Source organism: Stenella coeruleoalba (genome assembly GCF_951394435.1).
Source record: "Stenella coeruleoalba genome assembly, chromosome: 7".
Lineage (NCBI taxonomy): Eukaryota > Metazoa > Chordata > Mammalia > Artiodactyla > Delphinidae > Stenella > Stenella coeruleoalba.
Window position 1 is genome coordinate 69,426,101 of NC_137153.1, and position 26,922 is coordinate 69,453,022.

Here is a 26,922-nt window from a genome sequence, read left to right on the forward strand (position 1 = left end):
AAGATATTTAATGCAGTGAAACTGAGGCTTTCAGCTAGACCTGGTTTTGTGTTCCAGCATTATGGGATATATACCAGTGAAGAAAAAGCGTTTCCTTCCTCTGTCAGGCAGTAACGGTACCTCGAACGGATGACAAATGGAAAACCGTTCAAGGCCCTTGTGCATCTGAGTCTAAGGACACCAGAAGTGGAAATAGATGAAAAGACTTGTTTTCCTGGCCAAATAAAGACCCTTTAAGATCCCTTTCCTCCCCCATTTTCAATAGTCTTACTAAATTGTGGTCTGTGATCAGTACCAATGAGTAAACTAGTCCAAAGACAGGCAATCCACTGATTAATACTTAGTGCCCCTGGGAAGAGAAAAGAGGCATGGGGATCTTGTGCATAAACTGTAGATAGCATAGTTGCCCGTAATTTTCAGAGTTGTTATTCAAAACAAAGAGGTTGTTGAAGGGGAAGAAAAGCAATATCACTGACGTCATATTTGTGCTTTGTGTTGTGACTGGCCACAGGATATTGGAAGTAGATAATTACTTGAAAAGATGACGCTTATAAAAATGTATCAGGTTAGAACCATCCTGATGATGAAACTCCTTCTGTACCTCCTTCCCCCCTCCTGTGGTCACAGGTGATGTACACTCTTAACCCTGGCACACTGGAGCATGTGGAGTGCGTTCTGTCGTCGGTATCCTCCTCCTCCCAGGATTTTCCTCCCTTATAAATCCCCGGTGCCTGGGAGCCTTCCCCACACCCCTCACTTCCCTCTCTATTTTGCCAGGGTTTCACCCTGAAGATTTGTGGGTAGAAGCTGAAGAGGTTAGATTTTTCCAGTGCATTAGCATTTTAATAGGGACAGATTCCTTGCTCACTGGAACGCCCTTATAGTCTTGAATAAGGTGTTTTTTCTTCAGGTCTGAGAGATGGCTGGGTATCCCAGATCACTTTTTAATTATTATATTTACCCCCATTTAGCTAAGCTACTCCTTCGTGGTAGGTAGGAGATAGCGCGTTATCTCCAGCCTCACAATGACCTGGAGGGTAAATGATATTGACCTTATTTTATGGGTCCATTTTCTTCCAGGTATATTGTCCTCAAAGCCTGAGCGCCTTCCCCTTTCCATGATACCATCTTGTGTTTAGCTGCCCGGTCTTTAGCCTGTGATAAAGTTGGATGTCTAGCTGCAAACCCATAGGGTGAGAAAACACTTGCTTGTTGCTTGGAGGGAGCTGGATTCTTCAGTGAGCTTAGAAACCTGAGGGAGCGGGTAGAGTGGCTGATGGTATTGTTCTTGGCGTATTTTAGACAGAAATGAGGTTTCCTGAATTCCAGGCCAGCCATCTAAATAAAATTCTGTGACCTTTTTTGGTTAATTGCTTCTCACCATTTGAACCTCTGTTTTATGATGAGGCTGGTGAGGTGGCTGGATCAACCAGATCAGATTCCCCCATTTACTGGCTCCATGACCTTGGGTAGGTTTACTGGCTCCATGACCTTGGGTAGGTTGACTGAACCTGCCTGAACCTTGGTTTTCTCTTCTGGAAGCTGAGATAAGTTTTACCTCATAAAGTAATGGGGAAAATAAACAGAATAATAAAAAGTGGAAAAATTCAAAATGACTTCAATTAATTTCCAAAGTAAATGGAGTCAAAGTTATCAGATAAAAATAGTGCAGAGATATTTGACAAGCAGTTGTAAAGCTAAGCTGCCACTTCTCTGGAGCTTACATTCTAGCACCATTCAGAAAGCATCAGGATTCTTTGTCTGGGCTGGACTTCCTGCAGGACTGTTGGAGGACATGTATATTTTGTGATTCCAATAGATTCATTGTATATAGTTGTCTTTCATATTCAGAACATGGCTAATTCTCTGCTGTCAACCTCTCTGCTGATGGATCTTTCCTCTTTCCTTTTTATGTACTGTTCCTTCTGCTTGAAATGCTGTTCCATGTCCACATCCCCATCCCAGCCCTTTGTGTATTTGGGTCCTTCTCATCCTTTAGTTTGAAAGTTATGTTTCTCACCAGGCTAAGTGCCCACTGTTCTTACTGCATCCACGGCCATTTAGCTCAGCCCTCTCGATTTCATAGCAATTATCACAACGTGTAATGAGGAACTTTAAAATAGTTATTCACTCTTCGTTAAAATTGAAGTTGGAATCGCAGGCCACAATCACAGGAGTATTGAGTGAGAAACCTTGAGAAGAAGGGAAGGGGTTGACCCCAATGCTTTTGAGAATGTGAGGAGAAGGTTGAAGCATATTTTCCAGTTAGGAACCATGAAGGCATAAAGAATAAAGAGCACTTGTCAGGTCAGGTGGAAGGACTATTTGGATCAGGGCTATGCGTATTCTGAATTTTGTCATCATGGAATTGAGTTCCTGGCCAGTCTCTTTGTGAAGGGGAAAAAAAGTCTCCCATAATATTTTGTTTTTAACTATAGAAAGTTTATTGTTATCTCCTGGGAAACATAAGTCAGCCTTGAGGGTCTTACGACTACTGAAAAGCTTATTTAACATGTTTGCTATGAGAAATTGTATCTACTTACTATATGTTGGTTTTAGAAACTTGCATTTGTTAGAATGTTTGTTGTAGAAAATTGAGTCTGTTCACCTAGTTGTGTTGTACACAGCAGCACTGTGATGAATAGGTTACTAACTTTCCTCAGTAATGCTCCGCATATCAGTGATGGGAGTTAATTTCATTTATTGGTTAATGCAGTTCATATTTACTGCTCATGAGCCAGGCACTGTCCAAGGTGCTGGGCAGGTGGCAGGGTATTAGTTATCTATTGCTGAGTAACAAATAATCACCAACCCAGTGGCTTAACAACACACACTGCTTGTCTTACTCTTTCTAGGGTCAGGAATCTTGGCGTGGCTTAGCAGGGTCCTCTGCTTAGGATCTCTCAGAGCTGCAGTCAAGGCTCTGCTTGTGCCGAGGTCTCATGTAAAGATTTGACCGGGGAGGGATCCTCTGCTAAGCCCACTTGTGTGGGTTATTGGCATAATTCAATCAGTCGTTGTTCACTGTGGGCCTCGATTCCTTGTGGCCCACTTGCAGGAGGCCCCCTCCAGTTCCTCCGTACATGGGCTGCCCAACATGGTAACTCGTGTCATCAAGGCCAGTAAGAGAGAAAGGAGTCTGACAGCAAGATGAAAGTCTCAGTCTTTTTTTTTTTTTTTCCTGCGGTCCGCGGGCCTCTCACTGCTGTGGCCTCTCCCGTTGCGGAGCACAGGCTCCGGACACTCAGGCTCAGCGGCCATGGCTCACGGGCCCAGCTGCTCCGCGGCATGTGGGATCTTCCCGGACCGGGGCACGAACCCGTGTCCCCTGCATCGGCAGGCGGACTCTCAACCACTGTGCCACTAGGGAAGCCCGAAAGTCTCAGTCTTTTGTAACCTAATCATGCAAGTGACAGCCATGACCTTTGTCGTAGTCTGTCAGCCAGTAGGCCATTCCACACCCGATGGGAGAGAATTCCATAGTGGCATGAATACCAGGAAGCAGGGACCACTGAGGGCCATCTCAGAGTCTGCCTGTCACAAGGAATGACCAAAACAAAGTCACTGCTTTTACCAAGCATACATTCTAGTACCAGTCAGAAAGCATCAGTGTCTTTGTCTCTTCTGGACTTTCTGTGGACTTGTGTGAAGAGAATATATTTGTGCTTCTAACACAAATTGCTAAACACCAGGTGAAGAATCCTGCTTTTTAAAATTAGTTGTCATGTATAGTCCTGCCGTGAAGCTCTCAGGGAGTTTGCTGCTCAGTTGTAGAACTAAAGCACATATCTCAAAGTATAGGAAATCTCTCAACAGAGCTTCACTGATCAATGGAACAGAAAATCCGTTCCAGTGTGCTTTTGGCTTCTAGGTCCTTTGCTTTGCTTTGGATAGCTGGATGGCAGAGGCCCATATTTATGATTAAGGCAAATCCTGTTGTGGGAACCTCTGTTTAATTTTTAGTCAGCTTTACTTCATCATGACTTCATTTCTTTGTCTGGAAGGCTCAGCTAGCTTTTCTTCTTTGCAGGAATGCAGGGAAGAGATTATTGAAGATAAAATTTGCCTTGTGTTTAGGTTCAGACACGGAAGCATTTTTATGAAGTCACTCCCAGGGGAAACTGAGCGAGCTGCTGTTTCAAATACAGGAAATTACAGTGAAGTTTTATAGAGTGAAACAAAGAAGTTAGGACAAGATGGGAGAGGAGAAAGAAAGAAGGAACAGTGGATGGATTGGTGGATGGATAGAAGGGAGGGAGGGAAGAAGAAAGGAAGCTAGAGTGCTCACTGTGGGTTTATTGCATCTTAGGGGATAAACAACCGGTTCACTCCAGCAATACTGCTATTTTCTATACTAGCCATATTTTCTGTACTAGCCACGTTTTATGTCATTATCTAAAATATATTTCACAAACTTCGACATTTACACAGTCATGGATTTAGAATGTATATTTTAAAAGACATGGAGGGACTTCCCTGGTGGCACAGTGGTTAAGAATCTGCCTGCCAATGCAGGAGACACGGGTTTGAGCCCTGGTCCAGGAAGATCCTACATGCCGCGGAGTAACAAAGCCCGTGCGCCACAACTACTGAGCCTGCGCTCTTAGCCCTCGAGCCATAACTACTGAGCCCACGTGCCACAACTCCTGAAGCCTGCGCGCCTAGAGCCCGTGCTCTGCAGTGAGAAGCCACCGCAATGAGAAGCCTGCGCACCGCAATAAAGAGTAGCCCCCGCTCACCACAACTAGAGAAAGCCCATGCGCAGCAGCAATGAAGACCCAACGCAGACAAAAAAAAAAAAAGACATGGAGATAGATAGTGGACAGGGTTGAGAGAATACCTACGTCTTGAATCGTGGGTATCAGAAAATAAAAGATGAATGAAAATCCGTAAATTAGGGCAGGGAAGAGGAATGTGAATCTAAATTTTATGCATTGCTGTCAGCCTAACCAAGTCCAGCTAATGACACTGCAGATCCCAAGGTATTTATAAATATTGCAAATTAATGGGAGATGGCCTGCTACACTTGGCAAAAGACTGAGGCACATAGCAAAAGTCTCTTATTGCATAGTTGTTTACCATGTATCTGCTCCCTAACATTTCTGCTTTTTCTTTTTGTCTCATATTTTTTTCACTTTCAGTTAACTATGTGGTGGGGGGGGGGGATTTCTTCTTTTTTGGACAGACATGTACATGTAAGTCTTCTGTGATTCTGAGATGCCCAGTCTTCCTATGTTATTTGGGGCATGAGATTATATGCTCTAATTTACTAGAGAATTAATAAACATGTTTTGGGGTATCATGGCAAGGGTAGAGAACTCTCATAGCTGACAGTCATTAGAAGTATTTTATGTGGTGGTACAACATTATCAAGTATTTTAATTTGCGGGGTAGTTGAGGTAATGGTGATGGTATAAACCTCAATCTCCCAACATATCCTCCTCCCAAAACAAAAATAACAAGAAGAAATAAAACTCATGTTCTCAGCATAACAAGAAGACGAAAACTGTCCAAACTTCAAAATACCTGCAACTGCAAAAATAAACATGGAGTCTCAGTGAGTTCTCTCTCATCCTCCTGCTGTATGCCCTTATAGGTTACAAGGGCAGTCCCTGAAAAGTTGCATAAAATAAAGAAGGAAGAACTTGTAGCAGGCCTCATATTGATCTAAAGCTATCACCATAAAAAGAAAGTCCACTCTAAGAGTGAAAATTCTGGAAAGAAAAAAGGTAATGTCGTAGATCAGGAAACTGACAATAGGAAAGAAACTTAAATTGCAAACAGTGTGTCAAGAAGCAATTTTGGAAAGGTAACACTTCAGGAGAAGAGAAGAAGTTTATAACAGGAGAGGCACCCTTAGAAAACCACATGTTGCAGAGAAATAAAAGAAAGCACATTTGTGATCCTACAAAGCAAAAGAAAAAAGAAAAGGACAAACAACCCCACCCCTACAGCCTTGTTCCCAAACAAACAAACAAAAAACAGTGGGCAGAAGAACTGAATAGACATGTCTCCAAAGAGGAAGTGCAGATGGCCAACAGGCACATGAAAAGATGCTCAACATTGCTAATGATCAGGGAAATGCAAATCAAAACCACCGTGAGATATCACCTCACACCTATCAGAATGACTATCATCAAAAGGAATACAAATAACAAATGTTGGCGAGGATGTAGAGAAAAGGGAACCCTCCTACACTGTTGGTGGGAATGTAAATTGGTACAGCCACTGTGGAAAATAGTATGGAGGTTTCTCAAAAAACTAAAAATAGAACTACCATATGATCCAGCATTTTCACTCCTGGGTATATGTCGAAAAACAAACAAGAACACTAATTTAAAAGATGCATGCATCCCAGTGTTCATAGCAGCATTATTTACATTTGCCAAGGTATGGGAGCAACCTAAGTGTCCATCAACAGATGAATGAATAAAGAAAATATGGTATATATATACAATGAAATACTACTTATCCATAAAAGAATAAATTTTGCCATTTGCAGCAACATAGATGGACTTGGAGGGCATTGTGCTAAGTGAAATAAGTCAAACCGAGAAAGACAAATACTGTAGGATATCATTTATATGTGGAATCTAAAAAAATTACAACAAACTAGTGAATAAAACAAAAATGAAGCAGACTCAGAGATACAGAGAAGAAACTAGTGGTTACCAGCGGGGAGAGGGAAGGGGGTGGGGGGCGAATATAGGGGTAGGGGAAAAAAAAGGTTGTTACTTTGGAAAATTGTAAAGCGCTATAGAATTTAAAGAATCTTTCAATAAAAAATTAAAAATAATTTTAAAAGCCATCCAGTAAATCTACCACATTTTAGTACCCTGATAGAAGAGTGTACTCTTAAAGTAGGCATCTCTTAAACCACTCCAAGCCACCTGTACATAGAAATGCAGAGGTGTAAACAGTTTTCATTTGTATGTAACTACCTTAAAAATATAGCAGGAAATGAGAAGCAAATTAAATCAACTGATGAAATTTCTACCAACTAAATGAAATAAAATAAAATATTCTCAAACTTTTGAGGATTTGAAAAAACAAACATTTGAAGCAGAAATTTAAAAACCAATAATAGACCAATAATAGAATAATAACCAATGAAGACTAATTTAAAAAATTCCCTAAGGTATCTGAGACCCAAATGAAAACCTAATAAGAGCATTAAAGAAAGTCAGGAAAATACCAAGAGAATGAAAAATGATATTGAAAAAGAAATAGAAAGGTAAGAGAGAAAGTATTTGAAATGCAATGTAGGCAAAGATGATCCAATTAGGTATAACTGGATTCCCTGAAAAAAGATATACAAAACAATGGAACAGAATTAATATTTAAAACTATAATTAAAAAATCCTTATTTCTTGCAAGTAAAAGGTCAGAATCTACATACTGAAAAGGCTTACTAGATATCAGGGAATATCGGCCCATAACAACTAACTCTGAGACCTATCTCAGTAAAATAGATTATATAAAGCTTTTTTAAAAAGTCCTTAGAGTTACATGGCAAAAAGATAAAATATCTTACAAAGATATTTGGGTCGCTTTAGACATTCAAAAACAACATAATATTTGTTTTTAAAAAACAAAATACAAAGTACATCAGCAGTAGAACAGCATTGTCATGTTTTTTACATCGGCAAGAACTCAGGACTTTGTAACCAGGACCCTTCTTGTGAATCTATCAGACTCCCACTAACACATGAGGAGATGAGCTTCAGAAGGGCTGGTGATGAGAATTTAATGTATTTCATTGTACATCTAACACTAAAAACGGGGATGAGGATAGAGAAATCTGTTATATTTGTTACATGTTAAAGTAGTGATGAGAAGAAAATTTATCGTCTTAAACACTTTTATCAATGAAAATAAAAATGAACAAATGAAATTCCAAACTCAAAAAGCTAGAAAATGTATACAAAAACAAAAGACAAAGGAGGAAAATAATAAATAAAATTAGATATAATCAATAAGTCAAAACCATGGTTTTTGAAAAAATTAGCAAAATATACAAACTACTAACTAACCTAATGAGAAGTATAAATATTCAAAACAAGAATTGGCAAGGAAGAAATAACACTTAAAACAGAAGAATTAAAAAAAATCATTAGAGACAATTTTGCCAACATCTGTGCAAATAAATTTGAAAACCTGTGTGGAATAGACAGTGTCCTAAAGAAATTGACTTTGTTAGAAACAGAAGGTAAAACAGACTAATTTCCGTCAAAGAAATAGAGAAGGTTATAAGGGAGCTACTTCATAAGGAAGTACCAGATCCTGATGGTTTCACAACGGAATTCTTCCAAACCATCAAAGACCAGATAAACCCACTGCTCTGTAATTTATTTGAGAGTATTGAAATTCTTTTTTAATAAGTAAGCTAATGAAATTATAATTAGAAAATTAGTACCAATATAATTTATGAATATTGGTGCAAAGTTACTTAATAAAACATTAGCAAATAGAATCCAATGCCACAATAAAAAACTGATAAACCATGATTAAGTGGCATTTATTCCAGGAGTGCAAGATTGTTTCACAATTAGGAAATCCAGTAAAATAATACACCACATTAACAGATCTAAGGAGAAAAAAATCATATAGACATCTCCAGAGATGCTAAAAAATCTTTGGACAAAATACAACTTAATAAAAGATATGTAACTCATTCTTAAGGCCAGCATCTTAATGGGAAAATGCTAGAGGCACTTCCACTAATACTAAGAACAAGAAAAATACTCATACTATCTGTACTACTGTTCAACCTTGTCCTAGAAGTAATAGCCAAGACAATTAGAGGGATAAGAGTTGGAAAAGAAGAAGTAAAATTGTTTCTATTTGCAGATAATATGATGGTGTACCTGGAAAACCCTAGGAAAACAATGGTAAAACTTTCTCACATAATAGAAAGAATTCAGTAAAGCAGCAGAATATAAATTTAAAATAAGGAAATTGAAATTGCTTGTCTTCAGATAGAGAAACTGTATTTCAGATGAAAAGCACAACCACACCATAGCTCTCTGAGAGAAACAAACGTAGAAAACAACAATTCTATGATGTTTGAACATCGTAAGCTTAAAAAGTGCTTAATCTACTGTAACTCTTGACCAGGGGACCAGAGATTAGAGTCATGTGGCCACAAGTCAGGGAACAGGAGAGGCTGAATGAGGTAAAGAATGGATTCTTCTGTAGACCCTCCAGAGGCCACACAGCCCTGGTGACACCTGGAGGCTATATGTGTATTGTTTCAAGCCATCGGGTTTGTGGTAATTTGTTACAGCAGCCATAGGAAATTAACATGGAAAACATTGAGTTACATTCATGTTTGGAAATAATGTAGGTGTGGTTGTTTAAAACAGAAAATCAGTATCTGGATAATTCACTCTTTGAATTTACAACCATTTTTCTCTGAGTAGACATAACCAGTGCCTTCTAGTAGGAGTTTGTGGTGCATTATCTCAGTATAATTATGGGCAGTCAAATTATTCCTCTGAGACTGAGTAAAAAATGTAGCTCAATATTCCTCTGGACCTTGGAGTTAAATATAGATGACCTAATGACCATGGCTAACTACAAAGAATTTGAAATCTAAGAAATATTTGCTCCCGCCACTATGTATCATCATAATAATGATACTTTAGACACTTTTAAAAAAACTGTGAGTGTGAGAAAAAAAACACAAAACTTCTGAACATTTTATAGTACAAAAAGGTCACTGAATAAGTAGCTTGAGACCAGATGAATTAAATCCATCCTTAACTTTCAGATGAGACAACATGACAGATTGGGAAGACCGCTAGATTGAGAGTTAGCTTATTCAGTTGCATTCGATTTTTCTGGGTTCATTCCAAGAGGTTTGAAAAGTATAAATTGCTCCATTTATGACTATGATGGGTTGGAAGGGTGTCACTTCTTCCAAGGAAAATAAGCTCTTCAGTTGCAGTTTTTTAAAAAACTCTTAAAATTTTTAAGGACATATAGTTGATTTACAATTTTGTGTTAGTTTGTGGTGTACAGCAAAGTGATTCAGTTATATATATATATTTATTTTATATTCTTTTCCACTATGTTTTATTACAGGATATTGAATATAATTCCCTGTGCTATAAAATAGGACCTTGTTGTTTATCCATTTTATGTATAATAGTTTGTATCTACTAGTCCCAAACTCCCAATCCAACCCTCCTCTTCCCCCCTCTGCCCCTTGGCAACCACAAGTCTGTTCTCTGTGTCTGTCGGTCTGTTTCTGTTTCATAGATAAGTTCATTTGTGTCATATTTTGGATTCTACATATAAGTGATATCATATGGTATTTGTCTTTCTCTTTCTGACTTACGACACTTAGTATGATAATCTTTAGGTCCATCCTTGTAGCTGCAGATAGCATTATTTCATTCTTTTTTATGGCTGAGTAATATTCTGTTCTATATATATACCACATCTTCTTTATCCATTCATTCTTTATCATTCATTGATGGACATTTAGGTTGTTTTCATGTCTTGGCTGTTGTAAATAGTGCTGCTATGGACACAGGGGTGTCTGTATCTGTTCGAACTATAGTTTCCTCTGCATATATACCCAGGAGTGGGATTGCCGGATCATGTGGCAACTCTATTTTTCGTTTTTTGAGGAACCTCCATACTGTTCTCCACAGTGGCTGTACCAATTTACACTCACACCAGCAGGGTAGGAGGGCTCTCTTTACTCCACACCCTCTCCAGCATTTGTTATTTGTAGACTTTTTAATGATGGCTATTCTGACCAGTGTGAGTTTTACAAATCACTGTAGTTTTGATTTGATTAGCGATGTTGTAAGCTCTTCGAAAGGAAGTGCAGGTGTTCTGAGTATTTGGATGTTGTGTTCACGGGAACACACAAACTCAGGATTGGTGGCATGAAAGCTTTTGACTGAGAATGAAATAGGGGGCTGGAATGATATCAAGGTGGGAGTGTGTCATAGAATTCCTGACCTAGTGGAAATCATGGGTGGATGCTGCATGCCTGGCAATGATCACCAATTAGGTGTAGGAGTGGTGAGAGGTTTCTGTTATCTGTGTATCCACTGGTGAGGAGCTTGAACTATCAGTACAAATATTACATTGAGTAAATGTTTGATTTCTTTGGTTGACAGTTTCTTTTTTTTAGAAAGCAAAATAATTGATCCATTCTACACATCAGAGAAACATTATTTAGAGATGTGAAAGTGATGGGACTCTTGAATAAAAATGGCTCTATTGTAGCAGGAAGAATCCAGGGCATTTGGAGACATGTACTCTAGGTTTTAGGAAGTGTACATAACTGTGGTCCAAGATTCAAAATTTGAAGATGGTCATCATGATTTGGATGTTATCAAAACTGACATTCTCATAGAATAATCGTGCATAATTCCAGTGAAGAACAAAGGGATGACATCTTTAAAGACTATGACTGCATGAGGAACTCTAGAACAGGTTTTTATTGATCGTGAATAAAAAGTGTAAAGCAAAGGTATGTAAATAACCAGGGATAAATAATTGCATGATACAGAACTGTAAGAAATTAATCAGAAAATCTACAGTACAGCATGGCTTGAGACTTGTAAAGTAAAAATTCAAGGGATTTTTCCTTTTTTTTTTTGCTTATGTGGACCACCATCTTGGGTGAATATACAATGTTAATTGGAAACAGCAGACTCTGTTTTGCTTCTCTATTCTCTAATAAAGGGGAATAGAATTCCAGTTTAGGTGAAAGGGTGGAAGAAGTTAAACTCTTCATAGATTCTTAACTTGGGATCCCTAGACTGCCAAGCAGACTGTGGGTAGAATTCAGAGGGTCCATGAACTTGAATGGGCGAAAAGATACATTTTAATTTTATTTTCACTGACCTCTCACTTAAATTTAATATTTCTTTCAATTTTGAACATGGGCAACAAGGCCCAGTAATGTTAGCATTAAACTTTATCACTAATAAAATCACAGATGTTTTCATATGTTATTACAATAGTTGCAGCAGCCTCAAAATATCATATATGCATGTCACTGCTTTAAAATTACAGTAGTTTTAAGAACCACAGTTAGATCATGTTAGTTAATTTCTTAATAAGGAAAGCATTTCTTAATATATTATCATATTCTGAAAACTATTTCAATATTAGTTTTCTTAATAATTTTGTATATTTTATTTTATGCATTTAAAAATGTTGTTCTGAGAAGGGACCCATAGGCTTCATCAGACTGCCATAGGGGTCTACAGCATAAACATTTTAGGAACCCCTGAACTGGCTTCTCTAAATGAGTGTGTCTCCTAGCTTGAATATCCTGGTTACGTGGACAATGGGAAGAATTATGAACTGAACTTGGTTATCTCTAGGAAAAGTGCAGAGTCACAGAGGTACCAAATGATTGTAACTGGGTAAATGTCATAATTTAACTTAGATAGTCAATTTGGTCTTAATATTTAGCAAACTAGTAAAGATTTTACTAGTATGTCTCATAAGGCTGTACATAGTGCTACTGTGATCTATTTGGATCAAAGTCCTCCAACAGCCTTTGTGGTCAGTAACACAACTTTACACCGTGGGCCCATATTTCACCTTAAGGTCAGTTAAAAATCAACCAGAACGTGCTGTGCCCACCTTCAGCAACCACCCCTAGTGAAGCCTCTCTGGTCATTCAACCTCTTCCTTAAGGACCATGGTACCTGTTCACAGTTTTCCCCTCCAGTTTGCATCTTCTCATGAGCCTTGGTAGTTTTATGGCCTTTGGGTAACCTCCGTGACCTCAAGCTTTCATTTCAGTTTGGCCATGCACTACCTTGGCCACACTTTTTTTTTTTTAAGATTTCCAAAACAACAAAACATTTATTTTGAGATTTGAGAATAATGGGAAAATTAAGTAATGGGAATTGGACCCTCATCCAAGTCTTCTGGGAAATTGGAAGCACCACCCTCTTCTGCAGCTCGATGCTTCTCCAGTTTAGCAATCAGTTCTTTCGCTGGATTGAAGACACCATTGGTCTGCTGGTCACAGACATAGCAGCGCGGGGTGGTGCGGAAATGCTGCAGTGCACAGCTCTCGCAGAAATAATGCCTGCACTTGGAGACAACTGGGTTTTGGAAGGTCTGGCGACAGACTCTAGAATTTGTTACCTATCAGAAATGCTCCATTTCTGAAATCTCAAACTTCTTAGAGAAGACAGAATATCTTACTGTCTAATCTCAACAGCTTGGCTTTTTCTTTAAACAAATGTTAAAATTTATAATTGAATTAATAGCCACCATTTAAAAATGGAGAGATTTAGTATGAAAGTCTGGATTTTTCAGCTTCTCTTTAAGAATTGGAAGATTTACGATGTTGGCCCTGAGCTTCTGTGTGGGTGGAGTAGCGTAAGGGCTGTCAGTTTTAGATGGAAAAGTGATCTCCAGGTCGCCTCAGTCCCTCTTGTCTCTGTTGTTTCCCATCATCCCTATTGTTTCTTTGATCTTGAAGCCAAATGTTAGTTATTATTTATCATTGCATTTGTTCTTCTCTCTTCCAGTTCTCTTTGAGCACTTACCTGCATTTTTGGCGATTAGGCATTTGACTCTGCAATGTTTGCAGTTTCTAGTTTTCATTATAGTTCTTTTTTTAAAAAAATAAATCCTGTATGTATGTTTGTTTATTTTTTGGCCACGTCGAGTCCTAGTTGCAGCATGCGGGCTTCTCTCTAGTTGTGGCACATGGGCTCCAGAGCTTGGGGGCTCTGTAGTTGTGGCACGTGGGCTCGGTAGTTGCGGCGTGCACGCTTAATTGCCCTGAGGCACGTGGGATCTTGGTTCCCCAACCAGGGAGCGAACCTGCGTCCCCTGCACTGGAAGGTGGATTCTCAACCACTGGTCCACCAAGGAAGTCCCTCATTATAGTTTTTTATCTGTTCAAGAACCTAGACCCTTTACTCCATTTTCTTCCCATTTTATTGATATAAACACACTGCTTGCTTTGCTTCTTCTTTTGTCTTGTGGGGATCTAAAGTTTCATTACTTTGAAAACTTTTTTTAAATCACTGCTCTAAAAGCCATTTAAGGTTATTAGCATAAAAATAGAAATTGGAAACAAAATTTTTAAAACACAGGGCCTTCTTGGAAATTTAAAAACAGAGCAAATAAACAATTAAACACCTCTTGACCTATCATAGTCCGTAGGATATAGCTAAAACAGTTGTCAGAGGGAATTTATGGCATTAAATTATCATATCAATAAAAATGAAAAGAAATAAATACCCAACTCAAAAGTTATAAAAATAACTTTCAAACAAACAAAAACAGAAGAAATTAAAATTAAAAGTGGTAATTAATGAATTAGAAAGTTGAAAACATGAAAAAACTTTCAAAATCTTGTTCTTCAAGAAAAATCAATGAGAGAAACCATTAGCTAACCTAATCTAGGAAAAAGGAGAAAGCACAAATACACAAAACTAGAATTGACAAGGAGAAATAGATGTTAAAAGAGAGGAAATTATAAAACTCATGAGACTACTTTGTACTAAATTAAAAAAACTGAGAAAGTAAATACCACAAATAATTTTAAAAATGCAGCTTACAAAATTGACCCTTTTAGAAGTCGAAGCTCTGAACAGAACAATTATAGTCGAAGCTCTGAACAGAACAATTATCATAGAAGAAAATAGAGGTAATATTTAAAGGGCTACCCCATTAAAGCACCAGGTCCAAATGGTGTCACAGGGGAAGTCTACCAAACTTTTTAAAGGTCAGTAGCATAAAGAATACTTAAAATATTCCAAAGTAGAGTAAAGGACATCTTTCAAATTTGTTTTAAGAGACATATTTATCATTGATCCACAAACTGATAAAGACTGCATAAAAATTTACTGGTTATAAAAATTTATAACCAATCTCAGTTATGACTATTGATGAAAAAAGTCTTCAATAAAAGTAAACAGACGCCAACAGAATATTTAAAAAATATTCAATAAAATTTCATTGTAAGAATATTAGAAAATTCATTAATTTGTTATTTTAATAGAGCTAGGGAGGAAAACAGTTGTATGATTTCCAGAGACGTAATAGACCTTTGACTTCTCTGGAAGCTCCCGCTCTACTCTCATACCTTGTCAGGCTCTGCACCCTGTGACATCAGGTGCTCTCAGGTTTCCCGCTTTGCATTCAGTCTTTCTCATAAGCACTGTGGAGGCCCATAGAAAAGAGTTGGTGAGTGGGTAAGGGCTCCACTTGTGTCTGGGGCTTCCAGGGATTCTAAACTGTTGTGCTAGTCTACTTCAGTCTTTAAAAATGTATTAATCTTTCACTTAATGTTTTTAAGTTTGCCACCTCTTTCTTCCCTAGTTTGCCAGTTTGCATCTCCCATGTCTCCTCAGGGGGTTTTGAATTCAGTTTGCCTTGTAACCTCAAGGTTAGTCTCGGTTCTCCAGAGAAATGGTACGAGTAGGATATGGAAATATTTATATATATTTTATGTATATACATATATATATATGAATGAAGAATTGACTGTAAGGAATTGGCTCATGCAGTTATGGAGGCTGAGGTCCTACGATATGCTGTCTGCTAGCTGGAGACCAGGAAAGACAGTGGTGTAATTCAGCCCAAGTCTGAAGGCCTGAAAACCAGGAGTGCTGAGGACCGGACAACATCAGTGTACCAGCTCAAGTAGTCAGGCAGGAAGGGTTGAATTCTTGCTTCCTCTGCCTTTTTGTTTTATTCATGGCTTCAGTGGATGGGATGATGCCAACCCACATTGGGGAGGGCAAAGTGCTTTACTGATTTTACCAATTCAGATGCTGATTTCATCCAGACATACCCAGAAATAATGTTTAGCCAAATATCTGGGCACCCCATGATCCAGTCAGCTTGACACATAAATATAAAACTAGGGTTAGAGTGATGGTCTTTTGTGGCTTTTTATATCCTAAACTCAGGAATTGTGGCTTTTTCATCAATATATCCTCATAACTGAACACAGAACTCTCCTATTAACCTCATTACTGGCATAAACTAGACATGTTAAGTTACTTTAGTTGGAAAATTTTCTATTTTTTTTCCTTCTATGTATGAAGAATCTTAGTATTTACTCTTGGTTACACCCTAGTGGTAGCATTTTTAAAACAACTGACAGTATTTATTAGTAAATTATCTGATAGCATTTCAGGAATGAAAAATAAGCTGTAACTAAGCCAGTGTACAGAAGAGCAGAAACAAATCCTTTTGGAGACAAATAAGTATTGCTATATTAAAGAAAGATGAAGAAATAATCACCAAGATTTTTCTTAAATAGAATACATTTCTGAGAAAAGTTACCAACCTCAGATTTTTCACCCCAGAGACTTTCTGAAGACAACCAGGGCTTTCTTTTGTGTTGTCGGAGTTCCTCCTCTAATGAATGTTGTATTTAGGGGGAAGAATAGAAAAACAAACCAAATAGATGCAAAATTAAGTGCCTAGCCGGGAGAATGCAAAGTCCAGTCCTCTAACACAGCACACAGCCAGCCAGACCGTTGAAATTAATTGGGCATTTCCTTCACTTCTCATCTTTCCTAGCCTCTGTTCTGTAATTTATTTCTCTTGGTTTCTGGGTTTTGTCATTTATTTATTTATCGTATTATTTTTGAAAAACTTTGATTCTGATTTTGGTTCCTGGCAGCCGCTGTTCTCCTGGGTCACTTTGGCCTCAGCTTCACTACTTGCCTCAGCTCCTGTTTCTCTGAGTGGGTCTGACAGTCAAGCCCTTGCACAGGTAAACACCTCTGGTATGATTGAGCCCTATCCCATGGCCAGTGTTTCAAGTTAGATTATGTCTTCTCCATTTCTATGTATATTTCACATCTGATATTTATCTCTTTCAAGTGTTTTCTAATGTCTACCCAATAATACCTTTTTCTGGATTAGTTTACCTTAATCCAGATCAGTCTCCATCTCACACCTCCTCCTCTACTCAACCTGATTTGTGTGTTAATGTATCTAAATTATGTGTTTATTTTCATGTTTTCCTTGTATTCATGGAATGTCTCTGGTGAACCATTAATAGATTATCTGTGGCATCTCTCTTTGTCCATTCTGTTTTCTCAGTAGATTGTAGATTCAGCATAGGCAAGATGGAAACTTAGCCCATCTCTAAACTTTAGAACAAAGCTTAATTTCATGCTTCTTGGGAGGATGCAGGAAAGCCTTTTATGAGTCTGGTGCGTCATTGTGAGCTGTAATTAACATATGCCCTTCAGTGGTTGTTCGGAAATGCTTGAGTCTAGATGTGCTAGGGATGTTATACAAAAACTGCTCTTAGAGCTTTTGGAAGATAATGCAGATAGCAAGCATCCATATTAACTATTCTTATTCTTATCTTTTGGCACCATTTTCTTTTGGGATTAGAAAAGCATTTCCATAATTAACCACTGAGGACTCCTTGATCATCCACATCTATCACAGACAGTATAGGTTACCAATTCTTTTTTTTTTTTTTTTTTTTTTTTGCGGTACGTGGGCCTCTCACTGTTGTGGCCTCTCCCGCTGCAGAGCACAGGCTCCGGACGCGCAGGCTCAGTGGCCATGGCTCACGGGCCCAGCAGCTCTGCGCGGCATGTAGGATCTTCCTGGACCGGGGCCCGAAGCCGTGTCCCCTGCATCGGCAGGCGGACTCTCAACCACTGCGCCACCAGGGAAGCCCTCTTTTTTTATTTTAACTGGAACAAATTAATTGTGCCAGTTGACTTTCAAAAATGCTGCCTCATCCTTCACTCTCAAATCTGTTGGTTCAGGCAGACTGTCTTCTGAGTGGCTAATATCTAATCAAACATATTTACTTCTCATGTGTCCTCACATGGTAAAAGAGGGAGACAGAGCTCTCTGGGGTCTCTTTTCTAAGGGTACTAATCCCATTCATGACGGCTCCACACTCAAGACCTAAGCACCTCGCAAAGGCTCCACCTCCTAATATCATTATATTAGGGGTTAGGATATCAGCATATGAATTTTGCTGGGGGAAACAAACATTCACAAATGGCAGGTATTACATTTTCTAACAATTAGCTCTTGGGTTATATGAAATCTTTGGCTCTCTATAACACACTAAACTTCACATATCTTCAAAGAAAAATTGCCTTACCAATTAACTTTGGTCAGCAAATACTAGGTCCTTTTTCGTTGCATAATCTAATTTTTAAAATCTTGGTGTTTTGTTTCTCTCAATCCCATAATACCAATTGATACTTTAAAAAGTTTGCTGTGTGAATTAAGAACAGTGTTCTTTAGCAAAGGCAATTATTTGATTACCTACCTGTGCCAGCTGCAGCCTGGCATTTAATCTGACTGCGGCCCACAGACCGCAATTTGAACAATCAGGGTAGTTTTCTGTAATTGCAATAAATCATATCATTAACCATGACAGACTTTTCCTCCCACAGATTTTTTTTTTTTTCAGTAACAGTTAACTCCTGAACCCCTCATGAAAGCCAGATTTCACTGTAGTCAAATGAATTTCATAGTCAGCTTGCAGAATATAAAGACGGAGCCTGTGTTGGAAAAACACTGTTGTCCTGAGAGTGGAGCCTGAGGAGGTCGCTCTAACTTTAGGAGATGGAAGGCTCAGATTAATGTGCCACACACAGAGGCCATCTGAAGGGATAATTTGTGAAAGGATGATCTGCTGCAAGGCTGTTTAATTTTCTAACAGGGAAACAGATGGAGATCAAGATGTGAGGCATACTTATATTGTTACATTTTGGTCATTTATATAAAATACACCTGCCACTGTATTGAGGCTTCCTGGGATGAAAAATATGAAAAGAGAAAATATTTTAAAAGGAACATTTATTGCCACCTTATGTAAGCTCATTTTACAATATGTCCCTTTTAAATAGGAATTTGAAAAGTGGGCTAGGTTCAAGATTCTACGATCTTAAAAACTTTACCTTCACATACGCCCTGTCCAGTGCCTGCTGTGTAGCCATGTTTAATCGTTTATGATGTCACATGATATACTCTTCTTTGTTATCCAGTTGGTTTTCAAACTGTTGGCTCTTGTCATGGTAGATGAGAAGTTTAGACCATTTTCACTCTAACCTTACTGATTTTGTTAAACACATATCTTTTCCCATTATTGATGTTTTGACCACTTATTTCTTGTTCCGTATCCCTAAGTCTCCTTTGCTTTGTCTATAAGTGCAATAAAATAGTGTAGTGTTATGATTATCTAAATTGTATTCATACTTAAAACAGTACCAAGTACTGGTTAGGACTTACATAGAGAAAGCAATATAATTTCATATCTCTAAACCCTTGCTAACCAAGGAATAATATCCCAATGGCAAAGACATTGCTTTCTTTAATTTCTTTTGGGATTTCTTTCTACTTCTAAGTCATTTTTGGCTGACATTGTGTGCTATATTAGGTGCATGGGAGGTGAATTCTCTGACTCTTGAATAACCCAGACTGTCTTTATTTTGCCCTCAAGTTAATTTCTAACTGCTGGCTGTACAATTCACCTCAGACATTGAATGCATTTCCACATAGCCTTCTAGTATTCAGTGTTGTTTTGAGAAATCTGTTCTCAGTTTGATCTAGTTTTTTATAGGTAATCCACTTTTCCCCCCGTAGTAGTTTTGTTTTTCTCTCTATACTTGGTATTCTGAAATTTCACAAAAATGAATCTGAATCTTTAAATTTTTTAAAAACTTCATCTTCCTCAGCAATTAGTGCCCTTTCACTTTTTTGACCTTTAGACTTACTCATTCTAATAATCACCTCGTTCCATTTCAGAATTCTTTCTTATTTTTTATCCCTCAATTATAGCAGCTTGTCTTTGTCCTTGTTTTATAGACAAATATTCTTTTGCCTGTTAACTTTTCAAAAAAGATTTCTGAACATAGAGAAATATTAAAAAGTGGGTACAATGACTACCTAATACCCTCCAACTAGATTCAACCATTGCTAAAATTTGATGCAATATCCTTTGTAATTTCTCTGTGGATATCAAACCTTCTAAAATATCCTCTTTTTACTAAATTATTTCTAGTTCTTGTGGTGTCAGTTGCTCTGATTATTTCTCTTGGTTATTCTCTTTTGTGGCATTGGTTTTCCTTAGTTGTATGTACTTATATTAGTTGTTTATATTAGTTTATGTATTTTTAAAAAGACTAGATTGATTAGTGTATAGGATTGATGGGCATTTCCTGTGCAATTATGTGTTGATTATTCTATAAGCCAGCATGAGTTTCTACTAACATGCACTAGTGAGGGTCTATTTCCCCAACATATTTTGCTCTTCAGTGAGAAGCCTGGCAGTAGGCTCTTGTAAGAGAGCAGGCTTCACTTTACAGTGTGGATGTGCAGCAGGCAATCAGCCTGGGGACCTCTGCTCCAGTTGCCAAAGGTATAGATGACACCAGGACTTCAGTGTATTTGTCACTAGGCAGAGTGATCGTTCTTCTTTTTCCTCTTGCATGTCTGTTGTGTGATTCCAGAGTTATCTTCTGCTTTGTTTGTGTGCTCGACTTCTATGTTCAGGGCCATTGTTGAGTTAGAAGAAGGTACCTCCCTCTGCACAGATACAAAAGATATGGTTAACAAGAGTGTGGCCTGGATTTCAGCCCTTGTTAAACCCCTGTGTGCAGTGTACAACCTACGCACCTGTGTGTGGTGGCCTTACCTACATCTAAGACCTCAGAGCCTTCCCCAGAGCGCACATTTGAAATGCTCCATAGGGCGAAGGGAACTAGATGGAAGGCTGCAACAGCCTTTCTAGTGCCCACCCCAATTCCCACTTACGTATAATTTCTACATTGCTACTAGTACGGTTTTTCCAGTATTCACAAACGTAACGTCTTCACCTGTCCAACAAGAGAGGGAGATGTGAGTGTGAGGCTTCCATCCTGAATAGAGTTATATTAATAGATGCTGTGAAGTCGTGAGAGCGAGCTACTGGAAAGTCAGGACAAGGGAAGGCTAAAACAAAGAGGAAATGCCCAGATGGAAATAAGTGGTGTGAGGTAAAACTCAGAAAGGGTACAGGGTTAGCGATAGTGTCTGGAGAATCACCTCCATGGAGGTGATTCCTGAAGCCAGAAGAGAGAAGAAACTGTGAGGGGCCACATGCAGAGAGTGCAGAGAGCCTTGCCAAACATGTCTAGGGTGGAAAAGGCAAGAGTTTGTGAAGTTAAGAGAAGAAACATCTTAGGCATGGGAAAACAATCCATGCCATTTTCTATCATATTTATCCGACATTTATAATTATTGTTTCCTCACTGAACACTGGAAAAACAACTATTGTGCATGGCATACAGTTTCCTCCAGGATCTGACCACTGTTTAGCCGCCTCCTGTCCCCCAATCCCCAGCTTTCCTGGGCACTCCTGCATTTCCAAACCCTTTTGTGTTCTCTCCTACGTCCGTAACATAATAGTTACCTAATTCTTTTCCATCAACCTGAAAAACTCATTTGTCTCCTCCTAGGCTTAGCTAGATGTCTCTTTGCCATTGAAACCATTCCTAACTGTAGCCCATGTTGAGTTGATTTGTTCCTCCATTGTCTTCCCTTTGTATATTGCCCTTAAATTGTATTGCATTTAATTACCCATATCAGAATGGTTTCCTTCCAAAACTGTCCTCATCATGCCATCCACATTACCTGATACTCAACAGGGAGGTGCTTAGTGATTGCCAGCTAAGTGGATGAATGAGGTCCATGCCCGTTGCCCCCCCCCGCCCCAGCCCTTGATTCTCTGACACATCCACCTTCCTTTTGGCCCTCTTTTATACATGAACAGTTTTCATTCTTCAGATTCAGAAAAACCCATCTGAAAGACTTACCTGCTTAGAGGCTACAATAGCAAGCAGTCTATTTATTCCTCCATATATCCATTTAGTACACAGTACTGGGTACTGGCAGAAATACTGAAGATGAACAAAAGCAGACCCAATTCCTGCCATCTTCGAACTCAGTGGGAGAAACTGATGTCAATCACATGATTATATAGACAAGTGTAATCTTGTTCTCCAAAGAAAAAACACATGGTGCTAGGAAAACCTCTAGTGGGGCAGTAGGTAGTCAGGGAAGTCATGGAAAGTCTGCTTCTGGGAAAGTGGCACAAGCTGAGATTAACAAGGAGGAGTGGGGAGAGTGATCCAGCAAGTCTGAGCAGTATGTGCAAAGATCCTGTGGCTGGCACAGGGAACAGAATGCTCTAAAAGAGGCCACTGTGGCCAGTAGTGAGGAGCAAAGGTGAGGATATTGAAGAAGATGTTGGAGAACTGTAGGCATCTGCACACGCTGTGTCCTCTGAGCTAGGCTAAGTAGCTTTTGTCTTTAGTGTGCAGATCCTGGGACCAGTCTGGCTGGGTTTATATACTGACTCTAGCGCTTAGGTCCTGTGTGACTTGGGAAAGTCTCTGTGCTTCAGTTTGCTCACCTGGAACATTAGGATCATATTAGTACCTACCTTAGGATGAAATGAGTTAGTGTGAAAAGCATTTAGAATAGTGCCTAGCATATAGCACTGTGATAATTGCCAGCCATCGTCATATCTTTCCCAGGCATATTACCAAAATAAATCTGGACAATATTATAATCAAGGAAGTATTTGCACTAAGTCATGGGAAAAATATATGAAATATATACCTATGATGATATATATACAGATATATATAAAATATATACTTATGACAATATAGATGTTTGTACATGTGTATAAAATATATACTAATGATATGTATATTTTATACTTCTAAATATATTTTATATCTGTCCTTATTGGTATATATTTTAAAAACATGTGTATAGTATATATATCTATATCATTGTAGACATATACATATGATTTTTATGACAGTGCAAATAATTCCTTGTATCTAGTCTTGTCCATATGTATTTTGGTAGTATGCCTGGGAAAGATGTGTTATATTGGAAAGTACAGAGAGAAGGGAAATTAAAGGATTGTTTCACTAATTTTCCTTTAAACTTTGATACAGTTAAAAAACCTGTGTGTAAAGGATTTTTTTTTCCATTTCTTACCCCTGTTTAAGAGCAGGAAGGACCCTGTAGTTATCATTTTTCTACAAGCTAGGAGACAGCATGCTTTATGCACCTAAATACATTGATCCAGTACCTCTTGACCCTGTAAATCAAGGTAGACGTGCAATAGCAGAAATTTTGCTGATAAAAATCCACTTGTTCAAGTCAGTAACTACTACTACGATATACTTGCATAAAGGGTATAAAAGGATTTCATTTCAAGCATCATTGAGTTGTGAAAGTAAGAATTATGCATAATTGGTTTCATTGGAACTATTATTTAAGAGGCCTTATTGATTTTCATTGGTGTCCACATATAACTTGTAATATTTCCTTCAATGATCATTTTGATTGCACTTGTGTTAAAATAGCATCAAAAGCACAAATAGAGGGAAAAGAGGGATTTCATTTTTTAATTTTTTTATGGAATGCCAGCTTTGTGCTGTTTGGCAAAAGTTGACATTGTGTGTGTGTGTGTGTGTGTGTGTGTGTGTGTGTGTGTGACCAAGTTTAGTGTCTCTTAGAAGATATTAGCTTCTGAATACATTTGGACCATGAAACAGTGTTCCCTTTGTCTCCCTTTGTCATTGCTAATTAGGAAAAATTGTCAGACTCCCCAGTGGTAGCATGTCTAATTTAATAACCTGAGAATGTGATGCTTGAATATATAATGAAATGTACTAAATACCATGGCTGTTTTATAATTACTGATACAAAACATATTGTAACTAATCTTAACTGACTAGAAAAGACTTTTATAAAGCACAAAATAGAGTCAGATGAGAACTACAGCTCTAGCTGCCTAATTTAATATAATTATCAATCAGGAAGTTGTTCTTGAGCATGGGCTGATGGGCCAGAATTTGTTTGAAGATAAAGAATATCAGTGAACAACCCTCTTGCTAGATTTTTTTTCTTACCTCTGTGAAAAATTTAATGGAAGTCTCTCTTTCTTTGGGAAAGCTTCTATCATTTGGTTTCCACCAGCAGCCTAAGTGATCATCCTAACAGAAACGGCAATTTTACTCGATGTTTCGATATCGTGTGTATACTACCTGAGCCGGTATTTCTATACACTTTAGGAAGCCCAGTCTCTTCCAATATTTTCTTTGTTTTAAAAAATTATATAGGTGGTAGTATGGAATAGTCAACCTTACTTGCATTGAATTCCAGTTTGAGTCTTCCCTAGGTGTGTGACCTCAGAGAAAGATGAATTTGGCAGGTGACTTAACCTTGGAATCTCAATCTCCTTATCTGACAACACAGGCACATTTATTACAGGGATTAAATAAGATTTTAATGCAAAGCACATTATCTGACACATGATAGGTATCAAAAAATCGTTTTCCTTCCTCTTCTACCTTCTCCTCTTGAGAAAGCAGCCCTGATATGGGAGTAATGACACATGAAGACTTAGTGTAACGTGTGACTTTGAAGCAGCAACACAATTTATTAGTTTATATTTGAGTGCCTTTAATTTTGTCAGAAGAGTCTAACCCTGTGTGCGTGGGAGATGCTTGAACATGGTGATTCAGAGCTTGGAGGTGAATGAATTTAAGCTTGGATGAACTTGAATCCTGGCTTAGCTACCTGTGAGTTTTGTGCTCTGGGGAGATTACTTAATGCCTGGGAACCTTTCCTGATCTGTAAAATGGGGATTGTAATAGTATCACTTCCTAAGGGATTAAGTAGTGAAGGTTCAATAAATAGAGGCCTATGAAACCTCATACAATAAGGGACTCAGGGATGCTTTCCTGTGTCCTTGTATTTTAGGTGTGTCTTATAATTCACACATCCTGGTGAGGCTTTTGGCTTCGCTGATCTACCCCTTATTTCTGATGCTGGCATCTGAAATTCCCTTAAGGTAAAACATGGATTTTTATTCCCCATTTAGCAACCATTTTGACTATGCAAATATTGCAAGGATAATTTAATTAGTTTGAATGGATTTGTGATTGGTGGTGGAATCAGGTTTTTTCCCCTATTAATAATGGTAGCAAAGAGGTTCAAAAGCAGGCAGTAGCTAGTCACACACGTTCCTCCAAAGAGTAAAAACATCTATCTCTGCATAGTTTCTCCAAAATTACACATTTTGGAGTTGTTTCAGGAGGTTGAGAAGATAGAAGCTCCAAAAATTTTGCATGTTTTAAAACATATTCCCATTTTTCCCTCAGCATAGACCAGATTCCCTGCATATGTCATTTGCTTGTTTCACCCATTTTTTTCAGTGCACATTTATTGAGCATTTAATAGATACAAAGGTTCAGGTATGATCCCTGCCATCAGGATATTCATAGATAGGGTCAGAGAGCAGTGGGGACAGATGCAGAAATGGATAATGCGATAATACACTCTAATGGACAGTACTGCAGACCTGAAAAGGTGTTACGGGGGCATGAGAAGGGGCACCTGACCTAACCTGGGGAAGAGCAGGAAGGGAAAAGTGGAGGAGGCTCTAACCAGGGGTTGGTTCTCAGAGGTGGTTCTATGCTCCTAGGAGGTGCTTAGAATATATGGGGGCATTTTTGATTGTCACAATGATTAAGGAGTGGCATATTTGGCCTTCAGTGAGTGAAGGCAATAATGCTAAATGCCCTTTAAAGTACAGGACAATTCCACACAGCAAAGTTGTCATTTCACAAATGTTAATGGTGTCCTGGTTGAGAAACACTGAGCGAAGAGGGAAAATAAAGGGAGTGGCATTATAATCTGTGTCTATTTTGGGGCGGCAGGGGTGGTGGAGGGGAAGGTTTGCTTTGAGCTTGTAGCACTTGTGAAAATAAAAGCAGTGAGAAAGCGGGAATAGTCTTTTCCTGTCTCTTGCTTTCTGTTGGAGTGCCTTGAACTGGTTTTGCAATCCCACGACTTTCCCAAAGCTTCATGATCCGTGTTGGCTTGAATATGCCTGTTGGAGAGGCCAGGGCTTCTCAAGTCCCTGGAGAATGAGTCCACCCAGCTCACTAACAGAATGATGAAAACCCCAGGAAGAAACATTTCCAATTTTTATTTTTTTCTTCCCAGCAGACTGCCAAGTTAAGAAGGGGCCAACTATAAAACAGTAGTGACATTCTGAACCAGAAAATCTGTTTTTCTTTTCTTTGATACATTTTAAAATAAAATAGGTTTGCTTAGACATGCAGAGAAGTTAATAGAGTTGTCCGTGGCTATGGCCTAAAAGGAGAGAAGACACCAGGAGAAATAATTGAGTACATGCAGTGGCAGGAGGAAAGGAAGAGGAACAGGGCTCATGCGTCTGGGTGCCTCTGGCCCCAGGGGAGCACCCAGTGATCACAGAGGATATATAGCCCAGTAGTGAAGGCAGAAACAGTATTTCGGCAGAAACAGGAGTCCCATGATGATATATGCAAAGGTACAGACTCCAGTCCATTAAGTCCCAGGGTTTTGCAGATGTATGGTGTAGGCCAGAGTTAGGGACGGAGTGGAGGAGGTGTAAGGAGGGGCTGGGTCAGCCAGTCCCTCCCCTGGCCTTTAGTCGGCACCTCTGACTATTATATATATTGGAGGTCCGTGTAAGATTTCATTACAAAATAATGAAAAAAGTTTTCCTTTAAAAATTATTTGAAAACCCACTAGTATCGAAGTGCTCTTTCCTGTGTTAGCCATTCATTTAAAAATTAATCTACTGTGCAACTTTGGTCAAATGCCTGGGCCTCTCTCTGCCATTATTTTTTTCTCATCTGGATAATAAGAGGTTCAGGCTAGAATTTCTAAGGACCTTTCAGCTTTAACATTCTGTGAATTTTCTAATATATTAATCAGTTTACTGCACTGTTATGAAAGGGAATGATTTGGTAGCCCGAGTATGGATTGATTCACAGCTAGTAGCAGATGAACAACACAGAAGACCTAGGAGAGTCTAGGTTTTGGATTTGAAATTTACAAGAGGTGTGAAATGAAAAC

General features: G+C 38.6%; 1 protein-coding gene across 2 annotated transcripts in view; it reads left to right on the plus strand.

The window, feature by feature from the left end:
* LOC307189514 (histone-arginine methyltransferase CARM1-like) overlaps positions 1–26,922 on the plus strand; it is a 288,148-nt gene that overhangs the window by 29,722 nt on the left and 231,504 nt on the right. The window lies entirely within an intron of this gene.